At 42.9% G+C, this 24975-nt stretch overlaps 1 long non-coding RNA gene across 1 annotated transcript in view; it reads right to left on the reverse strand.

The window, feature by feature from the left end:
- Nucleotides 1-900: 900 nt before the first annotated feature.
- The window catches only part of LOC138854918 (uncharacterized), a 281560-nt gene continuing 257485 nt past the window's right edge, over nucleotides 901-24975 (reverse strand). Inside the window, exon 4 of the long non-coding RNA XR_011394081.1 lies at nucleotides 901-948. This is a non-coding gene — a long non-coding RNA (uncharacterized lncRNA). The remainder of the gene's footprint in view (nucleotides 949-24975) is intronic.

Below are 24975 nucleotides of genomic sequence, written 5' to 3' on the forward strand. Positions count from 1 at the left end.
TTTGCACATTTGAGTATGTTCCAACAATGGTTACATCATTAACAACCCGAGCCCAAGAAAATCTTCAAATACCATGACCTTACACGTAGTTATAGTGCCTTTCCTATATTATAAGCTAGAAGATTAGGGAGAAATCTGCTGTAAGCCTACTACTCCGTGGTAGGCTGATCCCACAGCAGCACTTATTTTAACAACCATTCTTATTTTTCTTCTTAATTATTAAGTCAACTCCCGCTTGGACATTGCTTGTCACCTTATTAGTTAGTTTCAGCTTCTTTGCGCCGTTAAGAAGTTTATGAATATACGGGCTATTAAGGAACACTTCTGTTTACCATGACGTCCCTCCACTCACGTGTGCGGGGTGAGGTACAACCTTCCCTATATATTCTTGGTCTTATTTCATTTATATATCTGCTGAAGAGGTTCCCATAAGGGTATCGAAATATAAAACCAATTAATCTTCAGAGTTTGTTTCCATGTGGGTTATCAAGCATAAATGTATAGACAGACTGTAGTAGCGATAAATCAGTTAATATTTTTTTTGGTGGGGGGGGGGGGAGGGGCAAGCAATAATCCAGCAGCTATTCTCATAAACTAACAGTAGTTTTACCTCGGGTCTCTGAGGTCGCTTTTTGCAGTCCACAGTTACTAAGCATAATATACTGATAATATACATGACCAGCTGCACAAGGCACGATATACGAGAGGATTTATCGCAGGCCTTCATTGTTGTCATAAGAAATTTATATCAACAGCAGCCTAATCTTAAACTTATTAATTACATACAATTAAATTTTGGAACATCCAGCTAGGACGGTAGAACAGCTTGGATAAGAAAAGAATTAGCGAAAGGCCACCAAAGAAAAAGAAAAATATTGTAAAATGAAGAATGTATCAAATACCTTGTAAGGAGTGTGATGATGTTACTTTGGACAGACTGGAAGGGACCTGAAAAACAGAATTGTGAAATATTAATAGTCGGTCAAACATGAACACGGAAGAATCAATATACGTAAACTTAAGAGGAAAGAGACGATAAAATTCAGTATGAGGATTCTGCAATTTACTTTCGCCCCTCTAATAAAAAAAAGAATATGGACTAACAGAAATAAGCGTGAGATGTAGACTTTTGGACGTATGTGTTTTTAGAACAGTGACTGATATCTCTGAACATTATTTTGAGGCAGATAGTGAGGTTGGGTACGAGGAGATTGGTGTCACTTGGTAAAATATATGTGAAAGTGAAATAAATACAGTATTGGAAATAAGAGGTATGAGAAACTGTTGGATGAAAGATTGGGGAAGGTGATAATGACGATGATGATGTGCAAGGAAAAACAAGCTAAAAGAGAGTTGAAGGCATGTATGAGACGTGGGCGAGGTTTATTAGCAAATTGTGTCATGAATATACAAAATATTTGGAAAGAATCAAAATTTCAAAAAAACGTAAGAAAAATTTAATTTTACTGTTTAATTCGACCAATATATTACTATTATTCAAGGACTAAATAAGCAGTGATAAAAGTAGAAATGAATCAATATAATACAGTAGTTTATTAAATCAAACGAAAAATATATTTGGACTTAAAAATAAATATACAGAGGTTTTTATCTAAAAAATCAAATTCCTAATAATTCTGATATTGTTATAAAAGCATTATTCAATTTAAAATAGACAGTCTTCTATTACCAACAATACGGTATATATTAAAATTTAAAGAAATTTTTATTAATAAAGAAGTTGTTATATCTAATAAATACCAAAGTAGAGTAAAATAGGTTCGAACCATACCCCCGGCCGGGATTGAACCCGCGGTCATAGAGTCTCAAAACTCCAGCCCGTCGCGCTAGCCACTAGACCAGCTAGCCACAATAAGATTCATCCAACTAGGTATATTTCTACACCATAGGAAAGTTAGCACAGGCACCTCTGTGACCACAAATGCAAGTTTTTACAGACGAATCTCCAGCTAGCGTGGCCGTGACGAACTCTAGCTCAAGTCCCTTCACTGCCGTCAACATGACTTAAGAAATCGTAATGACACGATTGCAAATAAACCATACCCCCGGCCGGGATTGAACCCGCGGTCATAGAGTCTCAAAACTCCAGCCCGTCGCGCTAGCCACTAGACCAGCTAGCCACAATAAGATTCATCCAACTAGGTATATTTCTACACCATAGGAAAGTTAGCACAGGCACCTCTGTGACCACAAATGCAAGTTTTTACAGACGAATCTCCAGCTAGCGTGGCCGTGACGAACTCTAGCTCAAGTCCCTTCACTGCCGTCAACATGACTTAAGAAATCGTAATGACACGATTGCAAATAAACCATACCCCCGGCCGGGATTGAACCCGCGGTCATAGAGTCTCAAAACTCCAGCCCGTCGCGCTAGCCACTAGACCAGCTAGCCACAATAAGATTCATCCAACTAGGTATATTTCTACACCATAGGAAAGTTAGCACAGGCACCTCTGTGACCACAAATGCAAGTTTTTACAGACGAATCTCCAGCTAGCGTGGCCGTGACGAACTCTAGCTCAAGTCCCTTCACTGCCGTCAACATGACTTAAGAAATCGTAATGACACGATTGCAAATAAACCATACCCCCGGCCGGGATTGAACCCGCGGTCATAGAGTCTCAAAACTCCAGGCAGTGACGGCAGTGAAGGGACTTGAGCTAGAGTTCGTCACGGCCACGCTAGCTGGAGATTCGTCTGTAAAAACTTGCATTTGTGGTCACAGAGGTGCCTGTGCTAACTTTCCTATGGTGTAGAAATATACCTAGTTGGATGAATCTTATTGTGGCTAGCTGGTCTAGTGGCTAGCGCGACGGGCTGGAGTTTTGAGACTCTATGACCGCGGGTTCAATCCCGGCCGGGGGTATGGTTTATTTGCAATCGTGTCATTACGATTTCTTAAGTCATGTTGACGGCAGTGAAGGGACTTGAGCTAGAGTTCGTCACGGCCACGCTAGCTGGAGATTCGTCTGTAAAAACTTGCATTTGTGGTCACAGAGGTGCCTGTGCTAACTTTCCTATGGTGTAGAAATATACCTAGTTGGATGAATCTTATTGTGGCTAGCTGGTCTAGTGGCTAGCGCGACGGGCTGGAGTTTTGAGACTATGACCGCGGGTTCAATCCCGGCCGGGGGTATGGTTTATTTGCAATCGTGTCATTACGATTTCTTAAGTCAAGTTAGGTTCGAACCTGTGACTTCCAACAAGTGTGTCTGAACCCAACTTAGGGATGCTAAAAGAAAAAAAGTATTAAAATGCTGAATAAGGAGGTATATGGAGATATTTTGATTTTTTATTATTGGTAATAAAAGAGGAGTCAGAATTCCCACATATGGTAGAGCAAAAGAACATAAAAATATGATTTGTTAGAGAACACCCGAGAGTACATGCTTTAAGTAGGATGAAAGAAGATAAAAACAGTGGGGGCGGATGGACACAAAGATTAAATTGCTACCAGGAAGCAGGATAAATAAATAAAACATCGGAAGAAATACATAGTAAGCTGAATGATTATGCACAGGAGGCGGATTTAGAAAAATTAACATACCGTCGATATGAACTTTCTTTTAAAAATAAAGTCAATATCAAGGCTCTAAATTAATTCTCAAGATGGGAGTTCCAGCTACAATATACGAAAATTTTAATGCCTGACTCTGACATTTTTATACAAAATCTCCAATCGATGAAATTCTACATTTTTTTTTTTTTTTTTAGAAATCTAATTTGTACAATATCAGAGTGACATAAAGCTTCCCATAACCAAAAATAAAACGTTTTTCTTGCCATATTATGGGTTTTTACCTTCGTACATTGTTTCAGCATCTCGCACTGGTCCTCTCTCTTACACGGTAAACATTGAAAAATAATATATTACCAAAAATCAAGCCTTACGACATGGCATGGTACAAACAATACTTATTAATGACATTTTCACTCTCAGTAAAAAGTAATGAGGACTGAAAAATGGTCTGGTGACGCCGACAAGATGTGGAAAAAGACACGTACAGTTTAGGATAATTAATAGTGGAAACGTTTCGCCACGATTTCATTAGTCCTAATGAAGATTGAGACACTTCTGCAGCATATGGGAATATTTATTCAGGAAACGTTTCGCCACACAGTGGCTTCATTAGTCCAATATAAAGAGGAAGGCGTAAGGAGAGGAGGAGAATGAGGTAATCAGTCCCTCAACCTGGAGTCGATGTGTTCAGTCCATCAATCTTGTAGAATGTACAGCATAGGGCCGTAGACGTGGCTTAAATACTGTAGTGAGGTGAGGTGAAGCAGGCGGAGGCGGGGTCATAGTGGTACCATCCACTAGTCGAAGTAGGTCTTCGTCCAAAGGTTGAACAAGTGTTGAAGAATTCTTTGGACGAAGACCTACTTCGACTAGTGGATGGTACCACTATGACCCCGCCTCCGCCTGCTTCACCTCACCTCACTACAGTATTTAAGCCACGTCTACGGCCCTATGCTGTACATTCTACAAGATTGATGGACTGAACACATCGACTCCAGGTTGAGGGACTGATTACCTCATTCTCCTCCTCTCCTTACGCCTTCCTCTTTATATTGGACTGATGAAGCCACTGTGTGGCGAAACGTTTCCTGAATAAAGATTCCCATATGCTACACAAGTGTCTCAATCTTCAACTTGTCGGTTTTTCAAACCATTCATCACATTAGTCCTAATACAGAGAAAACTGAGAACGATTATACATAGTGGCAAGAATCTGGTGGTAAGCTGTGAGATAGTAGTAGTAGTAGTAGAAGTCGTAGTAGTAGTATCAGTAGCAGTAGTAGCAGAAGCAGTAGTAGCAGAAGCAGTAGTAGCAGAGGTAGTAGTAGCAGAGGTAGTAGTAGCAGAAGCAGTAGTAGCAGAAGCAGTAGTAGCAGAAGCAGTAGTAGCAGAAGCAGTAGTAGCAGAAGAAGTAGTAGCAGAAGCAGTAGTAACAGAAGCAGTAGTAACAGTAGTAGTAGTAGTAGTAGTAGTAGAATTATTTACTGTTTCTTGGAAAATTTAAAAAATACAACTGGACACGTTTGATTGGCTTACTTATAATTAAAGTTAAACCATTATTGGTCACTGTATAGTATAAACCTACACATTCAGCCAGTTATTTACGCTTTCTCTCCCACCAATTCTGACCAAATTAAAAGAGGCGTTCGCGTGTTGCTTCGTGCACTCAAACTTTGCAGTCTGCAACATTAAGGACAAGAGAACAACATTCTCACAGCACGATTCATAAATCTTGATTATCTAAAATAGTTTCTCTAACAATGTTAAGAAAGAACCAGTGCTAGTTTCAATAGAGGTATTAAGAAAAAATAAAAACAAGAAAAGACAGTCTGATAATAAATTGTTAATTTCTTACCACATAATTATGTACAAGGATATGAAAATGTTGTACTTACTTACTGTGTAGTTGTACCTCATTGCCCCCTCTACCTCTCTTCTGGTTCTCACGTATTTTCTCCCTTCTCTCATTCATCCTTTTCATTCTATTTCCTCTTTCTATTTTTTCGCCTTTTATCGTTAGTCCTGTTCCCTTTCGTTTCTCTTCTTTCCCAACCTCCTCCATCTCTTCATCTACTCTTCCTTTTATCTTACCTCCAGCCTTTCTTGGTTTTATCCTTTAGATTCTTGATCTTTGTCTGCTTCCTACCCACTAACCCTCCGCCTCCGTCTTCCCTTCTTTCCCTGACCCTCCACTTTCGGTATTTCTCATTCTCACCCCTCACACCCTCCCTCCACGTCCGACTTCCGTTCTCCTTTCCCACCCTTCCCTCGCGTCGACCCTCCACCTTCGACTTTCCTTGCTGAGTGCTGAGCGGAAAATCGGTGCCCGCCCATTAGCCACCCTCCTTCACCCCAGTTGCTGATGAGTTCCCACCCACCCTGCCCACTCCTACCTGTGGTCCACAACACAGTTAACGCCCACGCCCGCCCACCTCTACCTGTAGAGACCCAGGTTGCCGCCTTACGACGCCCTCCACTACCTGAAGATTACCAGGTCCACCTCGGGAGGAGCAGAAGGTGAGGCTGGAAGACCTCCCTGGAGAGCTGCTTGAATTTAAAGAAAATGTGGAGGTTTGCTGGACGGCTACAGAAAAAAATACTAATTTAGGGTAGCTGATCTAATGTAGATTTTGAGGTATAACATACAAGAAACACCATTACTAATAAAGACTCAGAACCAATACTTCCCCAACTGCCATATAAATGGTGTACAATATCTAGAGTCTGACAAATAAGACATGTACAAAATGTAATGTCTTTATTAAGGTAACGTTTCGCCTACACTTCAGGTTTTATCAGTCTTGAACATTAAAATGGTATAAAATACCGACAGGTTGTTAGGTAAGACACATATGCAACAGTTAGGTATCTTTATTATCAGTCTTGTTTTCCATCCTCTTTATTTACGCTATTGTGCAATTATCAAAGGTTCTTGGATGAGTTCTTCTTTTTTTTCAGTCCTAAATGTTTATTGAACTTTATAGGTTTATTCTCTTAGCTTTATGGAGATAAAAGTAATTCAGCTCTGGGAGAATAAAGTCATATTAGCGTGGTTGGAACAATTCAGCCAACTATCTACACTTAGGGGAGGAACTTTATGACAACGTTTCGCTCTGTTACTGACCATTGTGAATTGACTGCTGCCAAGGGCGGACAGAAACGTCTTCAAAAAGTTCCTCTCCTGAGAGAGATTTTTGGTAAACAGTTCTCGTTCTCGTTCTCGTTCTCGTTCTCTCTCTCTCTCTCTCTCTCTCTCTCTCTCTCTCTCTCTCTCTCTCTCCCTTTCTCTCCTCCCTTTCTCTCCTTCTCCCTTTCTCTCCTTCTCCCTTTCTCTCTCTCTTTTTTTTTACACAGGGTTTGACAAGGTTAAGGATCCCTGGCTTTATTGACAAGCTATTTACAGGTTAAGGATTCCTAACTTTATTAACAAGCTAAGAGCTGTTACCTACATCAGCTCTCTCTCTCCCTCTCTCTCTCGTTCTCACTCTCTCAGTTTTTAGTATGGAGGTCGAAACTCTGCTTCAAACTTAACTGTTGACTAACGTTATTCAGACTATTGCTACCAACGGCCCATACGCATGGAGTGCCATCACAGCCTGCTTGATCTGTCACCGGTGTCATAAAGAGGTCTAGATTGTTTCATCGATTTCTCGGCGTTTATTGATGAATTTAAAGGTCTTCAAGTTGTCCAAAATTCTTGTGGTTTAATGAGATCTTGTAATTAAACCAAATTTTGAGGCTTAAAAACATTATGAGAGACTTTTAACCACTATGGGTTTATCAAACTCTGGATTTATTAATCTTTTTGGGTGTAATGAGCTCTGTGTGGGTCACGGCACTTACAGAGTAGTGGATCCAGGTGTGAGTAAGCTCAAACTATGAGTGAGTTTACAGAGTTTATCAGTGATCTCAGAGTTTGAGAAGATTCGGACTGTGAATGTTCTCAGAACATATGTGAGATTAGAGCATAAATGATCTCAGAGCTCAGAGGGAGCTCACGGTGCATGATTGTGTGTGTGTGTGTGTGTGTGTGTGTGTGTGTGTGTGTGTGTGTTTGTCTCGCAAGAGAGAGAGAGTGGAGAAAATTTAGTATGAGTGACCTCAGTGTTGGTGTGAGCTCAGAATGATTAAGTGAACGTAAAGTGCCAATGAGCTCACAGAACTATGCGATTGAATGTACTAAGAGTGTAAGTAAACTCAAAGGGCTTGCCACGTACCCTGTGGGGACGAGGCAAGGTACCATGTGTGGGCTCACTGTACAATGAATCACGGTACCGTGGATTCCGGGGGTCATCGCACCGTAAGGGGATGGGAGGGTCACTGTACCGTGCAAGGGTTACGATACAGTAAGGCCATAATGTATTCGGTAAACTTTAGCGTGTACTGTATTTTTCGGATCATAGGATACGAGGATTGGGACGCACAGGGTGTTCCCAAAAAATTATGTGGGTACAATTTAAGAAGAAAAATATTTCTATCATAACATGGAAAGCCAAAATTTGATAAACAAAGAATGAAGTTCGCAGTACACAGTGAACTATTGTTAGTATTAAAAATGACCACCGTTAACGTCTGGGCACTGTTAACAGAAACGAACAACAGAGTGACAAACGTCCAGCGATGTATTTGCTGGGATGGATGCGCACGACTGCACAATTTCATGCCTTAGTTCGTGGAAAGTGTTTTTCTACTGTACTCTAAATCTTTCAGATAATTCCACAAATCACGTGGAGTTAAATCAGGCGATCTTAGGGATACTTATCACTTCTTCTGCCTATGCACAGGTTTGGGAAATGGTCCTCCGGGTTTGCCGTAATATCACAGTGGAAATACGAGCAAAGAATCAGTTTTATTGATAGCATATTTCTTCATCTCCATGTAAGTAATTAATAAAGGGCAGAGTGGCTTCAGAAAATCGTAATAATACGATTAATTTTTTAAGCCTGCATGTTTAGTGGATGGGGCACTGATCTACTAATTTTAGGATTGGCATGCCATGGGTTTGAATCCTTTTCCGTGCGTTTGATACCCCAAGTACAAACAACTGACCCTGTAAAGAAGTACGGCCCTAAAATACCCCTGTATGATAAACCACATTATTTTTTTAATTCCTAGTGAATTCCCTACACTGTCCACGTTGATGTTCGGGCTTTCAGATGATCAGTAAGCACCTCAACGTCGGTACACGGTCTCATCAGACTCAACAGCCTGTCCACAACCTGTTCATCATTGCCCGTCTTCACTGGAAACCTTTCATAAACTCAGCTCAGCCATCTGGATGTTCTTTAACCTGCGCATGTAACAGCCCTGGGATACACTTAACCTTAGCAGTTTTGAGAATCCAGTTTGTTCTTCAACGGCAGATCCCTGTCTCATTAGCACACCACTTTACAGATTGTTTGAAGGTGGGAGAGGGATTTGGGTCAACTGTTGTAACACCTTACCAGATATTTGCTAACTTTTGGAAGAGCGAGATCTCCCAGTTCATTGCATGTACACGTCAATACCGTCAATCTCAAATTTACTACGAATTCTTTGAACTTTTAGTCATGATGGAGGATGAGTTGCAAACTGACGTCATTAATGCGCTTGCACTTCACACACATTCTCGAATCTCTGCAAATTTATACTTCTCTCTCATTACCGGATATTTTTTTTTTATTTTGATTAATGGCGACCAATGCTATGGCTTAGGAACATACCACATTATTTAGAGGCCAATTAAATTTTGATTCAAGCATGATCAAGCGGGCAGCTGTTTTTGATTAAAACTAAGTGCAATGTATGTGCTGGATGCTGCGAGAGACACGTGAGGGAGAAACAAAAGATTGAAGGAGAAGCGAGATAGGCAAGAAAATGATTAATAACACCAGTCACAATTTAAAACACACACACACACACACACACACACACACACACACACACACACACACACACACACACACACACACACACACACACACACACACACACACGGTAAGGTACAATAAAACTCTTGGAGCATGGAGATAATGGACATAGTAATAACCAGAGAAGGGGCGGGGCCAGGAGCTACGAATCAACCCCTGTAACCACAAATTGATGAGTACAAATAGGTGAACACACACACACAAACAATAATACAGAACTTCCTCCATGACGACCACCAGAGAGCAGCCCTTCCTCACCTTTTCTCACCCACCCATCATTTTCCCTCTTCCCTTTTTACTCCCATTTCTCCCTCCAAAATTAACCCTGTCTTTCCTTACCTCCTTCAACTCCACCCATCCTTTTCCCCCTCCTCTCCTCCATGCCCTCCTTTTCCCACCTTGCTTGCTCCTCCCCGAGACACCGAGCAATTAAGAGTAACACTAGATTTGCGAGAACTTAATGAAATTGGCGTGTTGTGGAGCCTGGGGTGCTGTGCCGGGACCACCAGCACAGCAGCAGCTCTTGTGTGCCGGGACCACCAGCACAGCAGCAGCTCTTGTGTGCCGGGACCACCAGCACAGCAGCAGCTCTTGTGTGCCGGGACCACCAGCACAGCAGCAGCTCTTGTGTGCCGGGACCACCAGCACAGCAGCAGCTCTTGTGTGCCGGGACCACCAGCACAGCAGCAGCTCTTGTGTGTTGAGTCTACCCTCTGCTGGGACCACCAGCACAGCAGCAGCTCTTGTGTGCCGGGACCACCAGCACAGCAGCAGCTCTTGTGTGCTAAGTCTACCCTCTGCTGGGACCACCAGCACAGCAGCAGCACTTGTGTGCTGAGTCTACCCTCTGCTGGGACCACCAGCACAGCAGCAGCTCTTATGTGCTAAGTCTACCCTCTGCGGGGACCACCTGCACAGCAGCAGCTCTTGTGTGCTGAGTCTACCCTCTGCTGGGACCACCAGCACAGCAGCAGCTCTTGAGTGCTGAGTCTACCCTCTGCCGGGACCACCAGCACAGCAGCAGCACTTGTGTGTTGAGTCTACCCTCTGCTGGGACCACTAGCACAGCAGCAGCACTTGTGTGCTGAGTCTACCCTCTGCTGGGACCACTAACACAGCAGCAGCACTTGTGTGCTGAGTCTACCCTCTGCGGGGACCACCAGCACAGCAGCAGCTCTTGTGTGCTGAGTCTACCCTCTGCTGGGACCACCTGCACAGCAGCAGCACTTGTGTGCTGAGTCTACCCTCTGCTGGGACCACCTGCACAGCAGCAGCTCTTGTGTGCTAAGTCTACCCTCTGCGGACCACCTGCACAGCAGCAGCTCTTGTGTGCTAAGTCTACCCTCTGCTGGGACCACCAGCACAGCAGCGAGTGCTGAGTCTACCCTCTGCTGGGACCACCAGCACAGCAGCAGCACTTGTGTGCTGAGTCTACCCTCTGCTGGGACCACCAGCACAGCAGCAGCACTTGTGTGCTGAGTCTACCCTCTGCTGGGACCACCTGCACAGCAGCAGCTCTTTTGTGCTGAGTCTACCCTCTGCTGGGACCACTAGCACAGCAACAGCACTTGTGTGTTGAGTCTACCCTCTGCTGGGACCACTAACACAGCAGCAGCACTTGTGTGTTGAGTCTACCCTCTGCTGGGACCACCTGCACAGCAGCAGCACTTGTGTGTTGAGTCTACCCTCTGCTCGGACCACTAGCACAGCAGCAGCTCTTGTGTGCTAAGTCTACCCTCTGCTGGGACCACCAGCACAGCAGCAGCACTTGTGTGCTGAGTCTACCCTCTGCTGGGACCAGTACCACAGCAGCAGCTCTTGAGTGCTGAGTCTACCCTCTGCTGGGACCACCAGCACAGCAGCAGCACTTGAGTGCTGAGTCTACCCTCTGCTGGGACCACCAGCACAGCAGCAGCACTTGTGTGCTGAGTCTACCCTCTGCTGGGACCACCAGCACAGCAGCAGCACTTGTGTGCTGAGTCTACCCTCTGCTGGGACCACCAGCACAGCAGCAGCACTTGTGTGCTGAGTCTACCCTCTGCTGGGACCACCACCACAGCAGCAGCACTTGTGTGCTGAGTCTACCCTCTGCTGGGACCAGTACCACAGCAGCAGCTCTTGTGTGTAGAGTCTACTGTCTGCTGGGACCACCAGCACAGTAGCACCATTGGAGAACTGTAACTGCCGTCTGTTTCAACCACGTTCGAGGGGCAATACCTGCCGACAAGTATGGTAGAAGACTATGTGCAATCCAAGCCTTTTTTATTGACGATGTTTTGCCCTGAAACAACTATATGAAAACAATACTAGGAAAATGGTCACATACACAGTTATCCATTACTATTTTACATATATTAGACAAAGACAGATACTGGAAGAACCATACGCGAATTAATGAGGCCAGTTACTGTCCGTCTTGATAACACAGAAACAGGAGATTATATCTGTCTATGGTGCGGCGAGTCGTTTTAAGGAGGACCCAGCATTGACACTTCATACTAGAGTTGTCAGACACAGATTCGCATATACAACGAACAACCTTCAACAACGCATGTGTAAGTTATGGAGAGAAAAATACACACATGATAAACTGACTACACTCAGAGATTTTCAGTAAGACAAATGGAACTGCAAATGTTTCGAAGCCGCCTACATCCGAACCATCAATACAATCGAACAGACTCAATGAAAATTGAGCATAATAAGATCACTTATGAACTGGGTAAGAAATGGTATAAAATGCTGGCATATGTGAAATAAGAAACATGTAGTGTTAGGACATTATATGTAGGAAATATTTTATACATGAATGGCTTCCTCAGGACTGAAGAAGTCATTTGTGGCAATAAGTTTCCACGGTAAAATATCCCAGCACTGCCCATTTGACTTATAAGTTCTGAAAATGATGAAAAATAAGAACATAAGAAAAAAGGAGCTCTGCAGCAGGCCTACTGGCCCACACTAGGCAGGTCCAAGCCACCTACTACAAGAGAAAACAAAACGCCAAGAACAGGTGACATTTGCACTCTGTCTGTCTCACTCACACACACACACACACACACACACACACACACACACACACACACACACACACACACACACACACACACACACAGAAAATCCTCTAATTATTGTCCGTGGCTTGATTGGTAGCGGCCTCGGTTCATATACAGAATGTTCGTGGCTCGATTCCCGGCCGAGTGGAAACGTTGGACATGTTTCTTTACACCTGCTGCCCCTATTCACCTAGCAGTGAGCAGGTACCTGAGTGTTAATCGACTGTTGTGGGTAACATCCTGGGGGGTGATAGTATGCCTTAGACAGTGCTGGGCTTTGATATGAACTCAGGTTGGATAACAGCTCTTGGCTTGCAAAATTGATGTAAAAACAAAAGTGTCTTTTCCCACATCTTGTCAGTATCATTATTCCAGTTTCTCAGTTATGTCTCTCTTCTTCTCTTTGCTTAATCTTTCCATTTCCCTCCGTCATGTTCCAATATTTTACAACTTCCTTCATTTCTTTTCCATTATTTTACAACTTCCTTTCTATATTTTTTTTTCATTATCTAGCTACTCCTTGTTTCCGTTTCTGTTTTACAACATCCTTCCTCTTCCACTATTTTTACACTTATCTATCTTCCTTTTCCACTCTTACAACTTCATTTCTTGCAACTTCTTACTTTCCCTTTCTGTTCGACCACTTTCTTTTTTTCACTAACAGCTTGTCCTCATTTTCTATTTTACTGTTATTTTAATTTAATTTACTGTTTAATTTTATTATTTACTGATTATTATTATTATTATTATTATTATTATTATTTAATTTCATCATTTACTGCTATTATTCTGATCAATTTCACTATTTACTGTTTCATTTATTAAACGGTAAATAATTTATAACTTAATATTCTGCTTAATTTCGTTTACTGAATATTGTTTAATTCTATTTTTTGTTTTTATTCTGTTTAACATTATTACTGTTATTATCCCATTTAATTTTAACAATTTTCTTCGTTACGTTCATCTATCCAACATATTTACGATTTAGTAATAAACCCGACATATTAATTTTGATTTATCCGGACTTCTGACTTATTTATCGTAACTTAACCTCAGTTCGGCAACGTTCCTAAACTTGTACCTAATCTGCAGATGACGGGACAGATCCCTGGGTAATTAAAACTCGGGATAGCGTTGTCTAATATATTTTTAAAAAGTAATTAAGGGAGAATTTATCATCGTTAACAGCTGTAATAACCTACATAGAAATAACAGGTTTTTTTTTCCCCGTGATGCGCACGCACCTTGATCATTTGTTAAGATGACTTAAACGCCGGATGATACGTCACGTCAGTGTCGCAGTAATGTAGTTCCCATGGCGAGTGAGTCGTAAAGCCACTGGGCCAGCTGACTACAACTCTCACGCCATGGGTTCTAACCCCACCCGTATCGTGCTTGGTTTGCAATCGTGTTATTTAAGATTTCGTGAGTTATATTGTTCCTACTCCCGTGAGCACAGGAACTATAGAATTTCTTAAAGTTCCTTCCTTCTCGTATTGTTACTTTCACTAGAGTGTGAAATTTCATTTTGTTATTTTTGTCGCTTAATTTCCGCTCGTATTGATAATGTTATTTCAGGTCGATATCAAACCTGAAATGATTTACGTTGTATTCATGAAATGGAATATTTTCATGATAACGTAGGTTCCTGGTGATCATTTCAACATCCGGTTCTTTGTTTATCGGAGCTGTTCCTGTACTTTTATTGACAACCTGATTGGGCGAAACGTCACACAGCCGACAACCAAGATGAAGACGCACACTGTAGAACAAGCTTTTCTTGAGGCAACGTTTCTCTCTCTCTCTGACTGACCTGTTAAGCTCTATACCGAGCGAAAGGCTGACCAGTTACAAGCTTGACTCACGAAATCGTAATAATACGATTGTAAAGAAACCACGGTACGGGTGGGGCATGAACTCGCGGCAAGGACTTTCACGACCGGGCCGGGCCGCAGGGGCGTTGATCTCCGAAACCCTCTCCAGATATACTCACTTGCCGCGAGTTCAGACCCCACCTGCACCATGGTTTTCGTTCAGTTAAAAGCTTTCTTGGCATTCTTATTCTTACTACCTACACCAACATCACTGCACACATACCTTGAGGCTACATGTGTTAGGTAGTCTAGGCTACACCAGACTACCTACACGCAGGCTTTAGCATGAAGAGCATAGAGGAGAGACAATAGAATGAAGGCGATAGGGGGAAGATAGCATGTAGTATGGCGATAGACGGAAGGCGATAAAATGAAGTATAATGATATATGGAAGACGATAGAGTGAGGTATGATGAAAGATGGAAGACGACAGAATGAGGTATGATGAAAGATAGAAGACGATAGAATGATGATAGGCGACATATGAAAACGATAGAATGAAGAAGATATATGGAAGACGACAGATTGAAGATAAATGGAAGACGATAGATAGAAGATGATAGAATGAAGATAAATGGAAAACGATAGAATGAAGCTAATAGACCGAAGACGATAGAATAAGACAGTCAGTATTAAGACGGTAAACAGTAGCTTACCGTCTTTATACTGAACGATGCCTGTAATATTAATCCCAAGTTTCTAACTACTTACTACCTCCTCTGAGCCTCTATCTCCTCCCTATCTCTTGTAGTGTTTTGTTAGTCAGGAAAAAAAATAGAGTACAAGAAACTCCTGACGCGAGTCATGGAGGCGCTGGCGGCTGAAATATTCACAAGTGAATAACTTCATCATCTTCCAACCCACAAAACAAACCTTTTTCCCTCACAATTAAAAGCAGTTCTTGTTCTTTAATTTAAATCTTCTTTATTACCCTTCTAATGTCCTTTCGTATTCCGAAGTATTTCTCAATCTCTTTCTTACACGGAACACTATTTCTCAGTATTAAAACTTCCTTGTCTCTATTTCTCAGTAATTCACCAAAATTCCGCAGTAATATGAAAAGATATTAATATTAATAATAATAATAATGATAACTCCAATATTACTACTGCTGCTACTACTATTACTACTAATTATATTATTATTAGTAGTAATAGTATTTCGGGAAGAGTTAAACCTGTAGGGGGTCATACAGCTCCTGGAGAATAGAAGACAATCAGGTTTGATCCAACGAGAGAATAGCTCCAATTCCTTGAATCAAGAGCTCTTCGCCAGCATCAAGGTACAGCTACCCCCTTGAAGGTATATACCCGGATAATTGGCTAAGGTCGTCGTCTCTTGTAATCAACTCATCTCCGGCCGGCCTTTTAATATCCACTTTAACTCAGCCAGTCAAAACCTCATTGAGGTTTTCCACAAGGCTGCTCTATGAGGCTTCTATAGTAAGCTCTTATAGAGCTTCTCTACAAGGTGGATTTTTTTTTTTGAAATACGATTGAAAAGATCAATTCGAAATTGAATATCGCTTACTATGACCAACTTTCCAAATTTTCAATTTTAAGTGACCTTTTCAAACCGCATTTACAAAACAAAACAAAAAAAATATCGCATTATGAAGAGGTTTATATAAAGGCTTAATTAGGGTATCAAATTATACTTAATTCATAATTTGATTATTACAGAGATGAATTACAGGAACCACTGAAAGTGATACTTTTCCTAAATTCTGTATCCATGTGGGCTTAATAAAGAAGAAAAATGAGTAATAAAGTGTTTTTGTGATACGGGAATCGATTATTAATCGCGTATGTTAATATAGATAACTCGGCGAGGATCCTCAGTGGATTCCCAGTGGATTTCTACTGGATTCCCAGTGGATCTCTACTGGATTCCCAGTGGAGCTCTACTGGATTCCCAGTGGACCTCTACTGGATTCCCACTGGATCTCTACTGGATTCTCAGTGGACCTCTACTGAATTCACTGGATCTCTACTGGATTCCCAGTGGATCTCTACTGGATTCCCAGTGGATCTCTACTGGATTCCCACTGGATCTCTACTGAATTCTCAGTGGACCTCTATTGAATTCACTGGATCTCTACTGGATTCCAACTGGATCTCTACTGGATTCCAACTGGATCTCTACTGGATCCCAACTGGATCTCTACTGGATTCCAACTGGATCTCTACTGGATTCCAACTGGATCTCTACTGGATTCCAACTGGATCTCTACTGGATCTCTACTGGATTTCAACTGGACCTCTACTGGATTCCAACTGGACCTCTACTGGATTCCAACTGGATCTCTACTGGATTCCAACTGAATCTCTACTGGGTTCCAACTGAATCTCTACTGGGTTCCAGCTGGATCTCTACTGAATTCCCACTGGACCTCTAATGGATTGCTAATAAATACCTAGGTGGATTCCTAGGGGATTTGCATCAAGTTTGAAGTCTTAAAATGCATTCCTAACTAGGAATATATCCTCACTGCAGGTCTATATTAAATTAGAAATGAATCCAGAAGTAGAAATTATTTTCGAAACCGAAAGAAAATCGAGTGTGTTTCCAGAGCACAACAAAATATGGTGCAACACACACACACACACACACACACACACACACACACACACACACACACACACACACACTGGCTAGAGTGGCCAGAAGAGCTCATGCATGCAGGGCAAAGCTCCTGATCATGGGTGACTTTAACCACAAGGAGATCGACTGGGAGAACTTGGACCCACATGGGGGCCAAGATACATGGAGGGCTAAGATGATGGAGGTGGTACTGGAAAACTTCATGTGCCAACACGTAAGGGACACTACAAGAGAGAGAGGAGAGGATGAACCAGCAAGGCTGGACTTAGTATTCACCTTGAGTAGTGCAGATATCGAGGACATCACATATGAAAGACCCCTTGGGGCCAGTGACCATGTGGTTTTAAGCTTCGAATACACAGTAGAGCTACAAGTGGAGGGGGAAGCAGGAAGGCCAGGACGAATGAAGCCAAACTACAAGAAAGGGGACTACACAGGAATGAGGAACTACCTGAACGGGGTTCAGTGGGACAGAGAACTGGCAGGGAAGCCAGTTAATGAGATGATGGCATATGTAGCAACAAAATGCAAGGAGGCTGAGGAGAGGTTTGTACCCAAGGGTAACAGGAATAATGAAAAAGCCAGGATGAGCCCATGGTTTACCCAAAGGTGCAGGGAGGCAAAAACCAAGTGTGCTAGGGAATGGAAGAAATATAGAAGGCAAAGGACCCAGGAGAATAAGGAGAACAGTCGTAGAGCCAGAAACGAATATGCACAGATAAGAAGGGAGGCCCAAAGACAATATGAAAGTGACATAGCAGCGAAAGCCAAATCTGACCCGAAACTGTTGTACAGCCACATCAGGAGGAAAACAACAGTCAAGGACCAGGTAATCAGGCTAAGGAAGGAAGGAGGAGAGACAACAAGAAATGACCGTGAAGTATGTGAAGAACTCAACAAGAGATTCAAAGAAGTGTTCACAGAGGAGACAGAAGGGACTCCAGAAAGACGGAGAGGTGGGGCACACCACCAAGTGCTGGACACAGTGCACACAACCGAGGAAGAAGTGAAGAGGCTTCTGAGTGAGCTAGATACCTCAAAGGCAATGGGGCCAGATAACATCTCCCCATGGGTATTGAGAGAGGGAGCAGAGGCGCTATGTGTACCCCTAACAACAATATTCAATACATCTATCGAAACAGGGAGATTGCCTGAGGCATGGAAGACAGCAAATGTAGTCCCAATCTTTAAAAAAGGAGACAGACATGAAGCATTAAACTACAGACCAGTGTCACTGACATGTATAGTATGCAAAATCATGGAGAAGATTATCAGGAGAAGAGTGGTGGAACACCTAGAAAGGAACGATCTCATCAACAGCAGCCAACATGGTTTCAGGGACGGGAAATCCTGTGTCACAAACCTACTGGAGTTCTATGACATGGTGACAGCAGTAAGACAAGAGAGAGAGGGGTGGGTGGATTGCATTTTCTTGGACTGCAAGAAGGCGTTTGACACAGTTCCACACAAGAGATTGGTGCAAAAACTGGAGGACCAAGCAGGGATAACAGGGAAGGCACTACAATGGATCAGGGAATACTTGTCAGGAAGACAGCAGCGAGTCATGGTACGTGGCGAGGTGTCAGAGTGGGCACATGGTGACCAGCGGGGTCCCACAGGGGTCAGTCCTAGGACCAGTGCTGTTTCTGGTATTTGTGAACGACATGACAGAAGGAATAGACTCTGAGGTGTCCCTGTTTGCAGATGACGTGAAGTTGATGAGAAGAATTCACTCGATCGAAGACCAGGCAGAACTACAAAGGGATCTGGACAGGCTGCAGACCTGGTCCAGAAATTGGCTCCTGGAGTTCAATCCCACCAAGTGCAAAGTCATGAAGATTGGGGAAGGGCAAAGAAGGCCGCAGACGGAGTACAGTCTAGGGGGTCAGAGACTACAAACCTCACTCAAGGAAAAAGATCTTGGGGTGAGTATAACACCAGGCACATCTCCTGAAGCGCACATCAACCAAATAACTGCTGCAGCATATGGGCGCCTAGCAAACCTCAGAACAGCATTCCGACATCTTAATAAGGAATCATTCAGGACCCTGTACACCGTGTACGTTAGGCCCATATTGGAGTATGCGGCACCAGTTTGGAACCCACACCTAGCCAAGCACGTGAAGAAACTAGAGAAAGTGCAAAGGTTTGCAACAAGACTAGTCCCAGAGCTAAGAGGTATGTCCTACGAGGAGAGGTTAAGGGAAATCAACCTGACGACACTGGAGGACAGGAGAGATAGGGGGGACATGATAACGACATACAAAATACTGAGAGGAATTGACAAGGTGGACAAAGACAGGATGTTCCAGAGATTGGACACAGTAACAAGGGGACACAGTTGGAAGCTGAAGACACAGATGAATCACAGGGATGTTAGGAAGTATTTCTTCAGCCACAGAGTAGTCAGTAAGTGGAATAGTTTGGGAAGCGATGTAGTGGAGGCAGGATCCATACATAGCTTTAAGCAGAGGTATGATAAAGCTCACGGCTCAGGGAGAGTGACCTAGTAGCGATCAGCGAAGAGGCGGGGCCAGGAGCTTGGACTCGACCCCCGCAACCTCAACTAGGTGAGTACAACTAGGTGAGTACACACACACACACACATACACGAACACGTATTCGTTTGCAAGACAAGTCACGGGGGATGGAAATCTTTACCTCAAGATCTTTCACACGTCTCCGTGCGTCATCAGGAGCTATACAATGTTGTAAGAGTAGCAACAGGTGAAATGAGAGGGAGTTTTCTCAGAGTAAGGTAGCTTGGTGACGCCATCCAGTGTCATGTAAACACACACACACACTCGTAATGGATCAAGTAATATTTAACAGGGTGGAAACAACCAGATATTGGCCGTGAAAGGTGTCGAAATAACCGAGAGTGACGAGTGGGGTTCCACAAGGGTGAGTACTGAGACAGTATTGTTTCTCGTGTGTGTAAATGAAATGACACTAAGAATCGGGTCAAACGTGTCCCTGTCCGCTGATGACGTCAGACCAATTGGGAAAATACGAACAGGAACAGACCAGGAAAGACTACAAAAAAATAATCTGGATAGTCTGTAGGATTGATCCGAAAAGTGGCTATTAGAATTTAATCCCAGCAAATGGAAAGTTACGAAAATTGAAGGGGAAAGAGAACTGTAAACAGAGAACCATCGGGTTGAGCACAGTTCCGATCACTTTGCCTGAGACACACATCAACTGAAGAACCACCTCAACAAACGCATAACTAGCAAATTTAAGGGTAGGTTTCAGGAACATTAACAAGAAGGCTTTTACGACCCTATATAGCATATGTCAGGCTCCTCTTGGAGTATGCAGCGCCAGAGTGGAACCCACATATGATAAAGCATTTAAAGAAGCTTGAGAAAGTGCCAACTACCTAGACAGAGATGTGGAAGCGGGATTCATACATAGCTTTAAGAATAGGTATGATAGGGCTCCCGCGGCCAGGAAAGTGAGCCTCTATCTCTGCAACCATAAATAAGTGAGCACGCACGCATGCACTATGCACTCACGCTAATTAAATGCAAAAATAAATCTCAGAAATAAATGCAGTTTTCTAAGTGCTGTGACAAATTCCGAGTAAGGATAGAGGGAAGAGGGTCGGTGAAGCGTAACAATGTTTGTCAGGAACCAGCAGAGCATTGAAAAACTGAGACGAGGAAACAAATGCCAGAACTATAAATAAATCTCAGGAATTTCAACAATGAGTAATTCCCGACACTATACACTACATACGCCTGGTCCACCTTGTAGTATGTAATACCAGGAAAAAGTAAACACAAATGCAGTTTAATGCTATCTTTTATTGACTACGTTTCGCCCACACAGTGAACTTTATGAAGTCACAAACTTATCTACTTGGGTAAAGAGTACATGAGCATATGTAGGGTGGAGACTCAGGTGGAGGATGTTGGGGAGGTTGGATTTGAGACGGTCCTGAATGGAACCCTCCCCCTATCAAGCACGTCAAGAAACTAGGAAACGTGCATAGATTTGCAACGAGACTAGGTCTAGAGTTGAGGGGGTATGACCAATGAGGGAAGACTACAGAAGCTAAACCTAGTGGCATTAAAGATAGCACTGTCAGGAGAAACTTGATTTCGACGTATAAATACTCAGTGGAACTGGAAAGGAGGACAGTGACAAGCAATTCGAGTGATTGGAAACATGAACGCAGAGGGACGAGGACACAGTTGTAAGTTGAAAAAACAGATGGGTATCATGGATGATCATTCCGAGGGAGGTTAGCCAGTCGATTATATTCATGAGGAAGCGCTAAACCCTGGGGAATGGGAGATATTAACAAGGCAACTCCCATAAAGGGATGGGCACCATCCTCATCAATCTGCCAGTAGAAGGAAGGCTACGAAGATGCACTATATTATTCTGCTTACGTCACTTAAAAATATTTTCTCTAAAGATACAGGAAACCTCTTGAAAGCAAACATGGAAGACAACACGACAGTTGGCTAGCAGTGAGATGCCTGTAACACAACAGTGACAATAGTAACAAACCTGTAACACAGCACAATAATTTAATAGTAAGAAGCTTGTAACACAAATGCGACAACAGCAACAAACCTGTAACTCAGTGACAACAGTAGCAAGCTTGTTACACAACACAATGACAACAGTAGCAAGCTTGTTACACAACACAATGACAACAGTAGCAAGCTTGTTACACAACACAATGACAACAGTAGCAAGCTTGTTACACAACACAATGACAACAGTAGCAAGCTTGTTACACAACACAATGACAACAGTAGCAAGCTTGTTACACAACACAATGACAACAGTAGCAAGCTTGTTACACAATACAGTGACAACAGTAGCTAGCCTGTTACACAGCCCGATAACAACAGTAACAAACCTTCAACAGACAACAGCCCCACTTTACTAAGCATGAAATATTTTCCAAGTACCATGACCAAACAAGAGCATTGGTTGCACTTGGGATAACGAAAGCCTAAACTAAACTAAAGAAATAATTACAACCTCTCAACTTTGACCTTTGACCCGACTTCTCAAAATTGGCCCTAGTCACACTATCATGTTTTGGTTAGGGGAGAGTGAGGGAGGAATGTAGCGTGTGTGTTGTCGAGGGCCAGCGCTGACACTCGCTGACACTCACTGACACTCGCTGACACTCGCTGACAATCGCTGACAATCACTGACAATCACTGACACTCGCTGACACACACGCACACACAACTTGGTCAAGCACGTCAAGAAATTAGAGAAAGTGCAAAGATTTGCGACAAGGTTAGTTCCAGAGCTAAGGGGAATGTCCTATGATGAAAGGATAACGAAAATCGGCCTGACGACACTGGAGGACAGGAGGGTTAGGGAAGACATGATAACGACATATAAAATTGACAAGGTGGACAAAGACGGGATGTTCCAGAGATGGCACACAGGAATAAGGGGTCACAATTGGACGTTGAAGACTCAGATGAGTCAAAGGGATGTTAGGAAGTATTTCTTCAGAGTCGTCAGGAAGTGGAATAGTCTGGCAAGTGACGTAGTGGAGGCGGGAACCATACATAGTTTTAAGACGAGGTTTGATAAAGCTCATGGAGCAGGGAGAGAGTGACCAAGTAGCGATCAGTGAAGAGGCGGGATCAGGAGCTATGAATCGACCCTTGCAACCATAAGTAGGCGAGTACAAACACACACACACACACACACACACACACACACACACACACACACACACACACACACACACACACACACGCACACGCACACACACACACACACACTGGAGGACAGGAGGGTCAGGGGAGACATGATAACGACATATAAAATACTGCGTGGAATAGACAAGGTGGACAAGGACAGGATGTTCCAGGGAGGGGACACAGAAACAAGAGGCCACAATTGGAAGTTGAAGACACAAATGAGTCAGAGAGATAGTAGGAAGTATTTCTTCAGTCATAGAGTTGTAAGGCAGTGGAATAGCCTAGAAAATGACGTAGTGGAGGCAGGAACCATACACAGTTTTAAGACGAGGTTTGATAAAGCTCATGGAGCGGGGAGAGAGAGGGCCTAGTAGCAACCGGTGAAGAGGCGGGGCCAGGAGCTAGGACTCGACCCCTGCAACCACAAATAGGTGAGTACAAATAGGCGAGTACACACACACACACACACACACACACTTCCTTGTAAGGAATGTGTGTAAGAATAAACACAAGTTTCAGAACACACAGGTAAGAGCTTCAAAATATAACTAAGGCAATCAGAAGACAAATCAAATAAGTACTGATGAACTAGATAGAAAATTTGAGAAGTATTACTGTTCATATGAAAAAAAATACAGCAGAAGGATCAGATGTTATTTCTGAGTTTCACGGCTCACTCGCCATGGGTTCAAACCCCACCCGTTCCATGGTACGTCTCTTTTTTTTTTTACAGAATATGCCACTTCTTTATCCGCTTCAGATTATCTTTTGTAACTGTGGTTAAATAGGGTATAATGGAAGATGAATGAAGCATAACGAAGTATGCTCATAGGAAAAATAATAAACAAAAAACCAAAATAAACCCAAATAAACCAAAAATATATTATAAAACATATTTACGCTGTTGGTTTACAGATCAACAGCTGTTTTCTTACGTCAGAAAATTTCCAAGCTTAGTATCCGACATTCCAGGACGCAACCTATACCACTTGTCTAATACCCAAGTACCTATTTGCTGCTAGGTGAATAGGGGCAACGAGTGTAAGAAAACATGACTTACGTCTCCACCCTTCCCCAGACTTGAGCTCGGGTTATTTGGTTTCGAAATACAGGCATTACCTCCGAACCACGAGCCTCCATACAGTAACAACAAAAGCAAAAGCAACAAGAATGCCAACAAGACCAGGAAAACACCAAAGAGTACCAGAACAACAATAATTATTTTTGTTCTGACATTTCAACCATGGGAAAATGGTACCAGGGCAAATGGGGCACAAGAATTCTTGCAGACTATTGTTGGGCATTGGCAAGAGATGATTTTTCAGGCCACTATAAACGTCAAGCAAAAAGGCAGAGAGTAGGTACGGATTAATATTTATAACATATTGACACATATCGTACGTTATAATAAAATAATCAACTATTACAGGCCTCGTATCTTTAAAACTATAACCAATAAGCATTTTTCAAGGTGATATTTGGATTCAGGACTTGAAAATATATAAGAATTAACTAATCTCATTTAAGAAGCAAAAAACTTTTCAAAAATTGTTGACCAGTGTAACAAGAGCTTCCTCCTCTTCCTCCCCACAATTTCTTTTGCCATATATAAACTTGTACGGACGTCACCTCTTTCAGGTAAGAAAATCACATTCAGAAGCATCATCTACTCTCATCTAGTATTCATCGGAAACAGCATTTTCGACTCACGGACCTGGTCAGAGCATCATGAACCATGAGATCAGACGACGTGCACAAGAGCACTTGGCAGGTGTAGTGTGTCTGGCCGGGAGCTGGAGAAGGGAAGAAAGGAGGAGGAGGAGGAGAAGGAGGAGGAGGAGGAGGAGAAGGAGGAGGAGGAGGAGGAGGAGGAGAAGGAGGAGGAGGAGAAGGAGGAGGAGGAGGAGGAGGAGGAGAAGGAGGAGGAGGAGGAGGAGGAGGAGGGAGGGGAAGGAGGGGTTACCTCCATCGATCGAGGGTTGCATGAGCGGTCACTAATTACCTGAATCACGTTACCTGTCTCTCATCTCCTGCCGACACGCCCCCCGTCGCCCCACCACGTGTAAGAGAAGTGGAAGACAGGGAGGAGGAGGAGGAGGAGGGTAAAAATAAATAAGATGTTGGAGAGGACGGCAGACGAAGGAGAACGAAAGGGAAAAATAAAGAATAACCAAGAAAGCAATCTGTAGAGTAAGTCAAAATTCTAGAGACTTTCAGGAACCATCAGGGAGAAGAACGAAGAGAAATGAAAAAAAAAAGTGTTAATAAAGTTGAAGGAAAATAAAAGTTAAAAAA

Source organism: Cherax quadricarinatus, chromosome 74, assembly GCF_038502225.1.
Source record: "Cherax quadricarinatus isolate ZL_2023a chromosome 74, ASM3850222v1, whole genome shotgun sequence".
In the NCBI taxonomy this organism is placed as follows: domain Eukaryota; kingdom Metazoa; phylum Arthropoda; class Malacostraca; order Decapoda; family Parastacidae; genus Cherax; species Cherax quadricarinatus.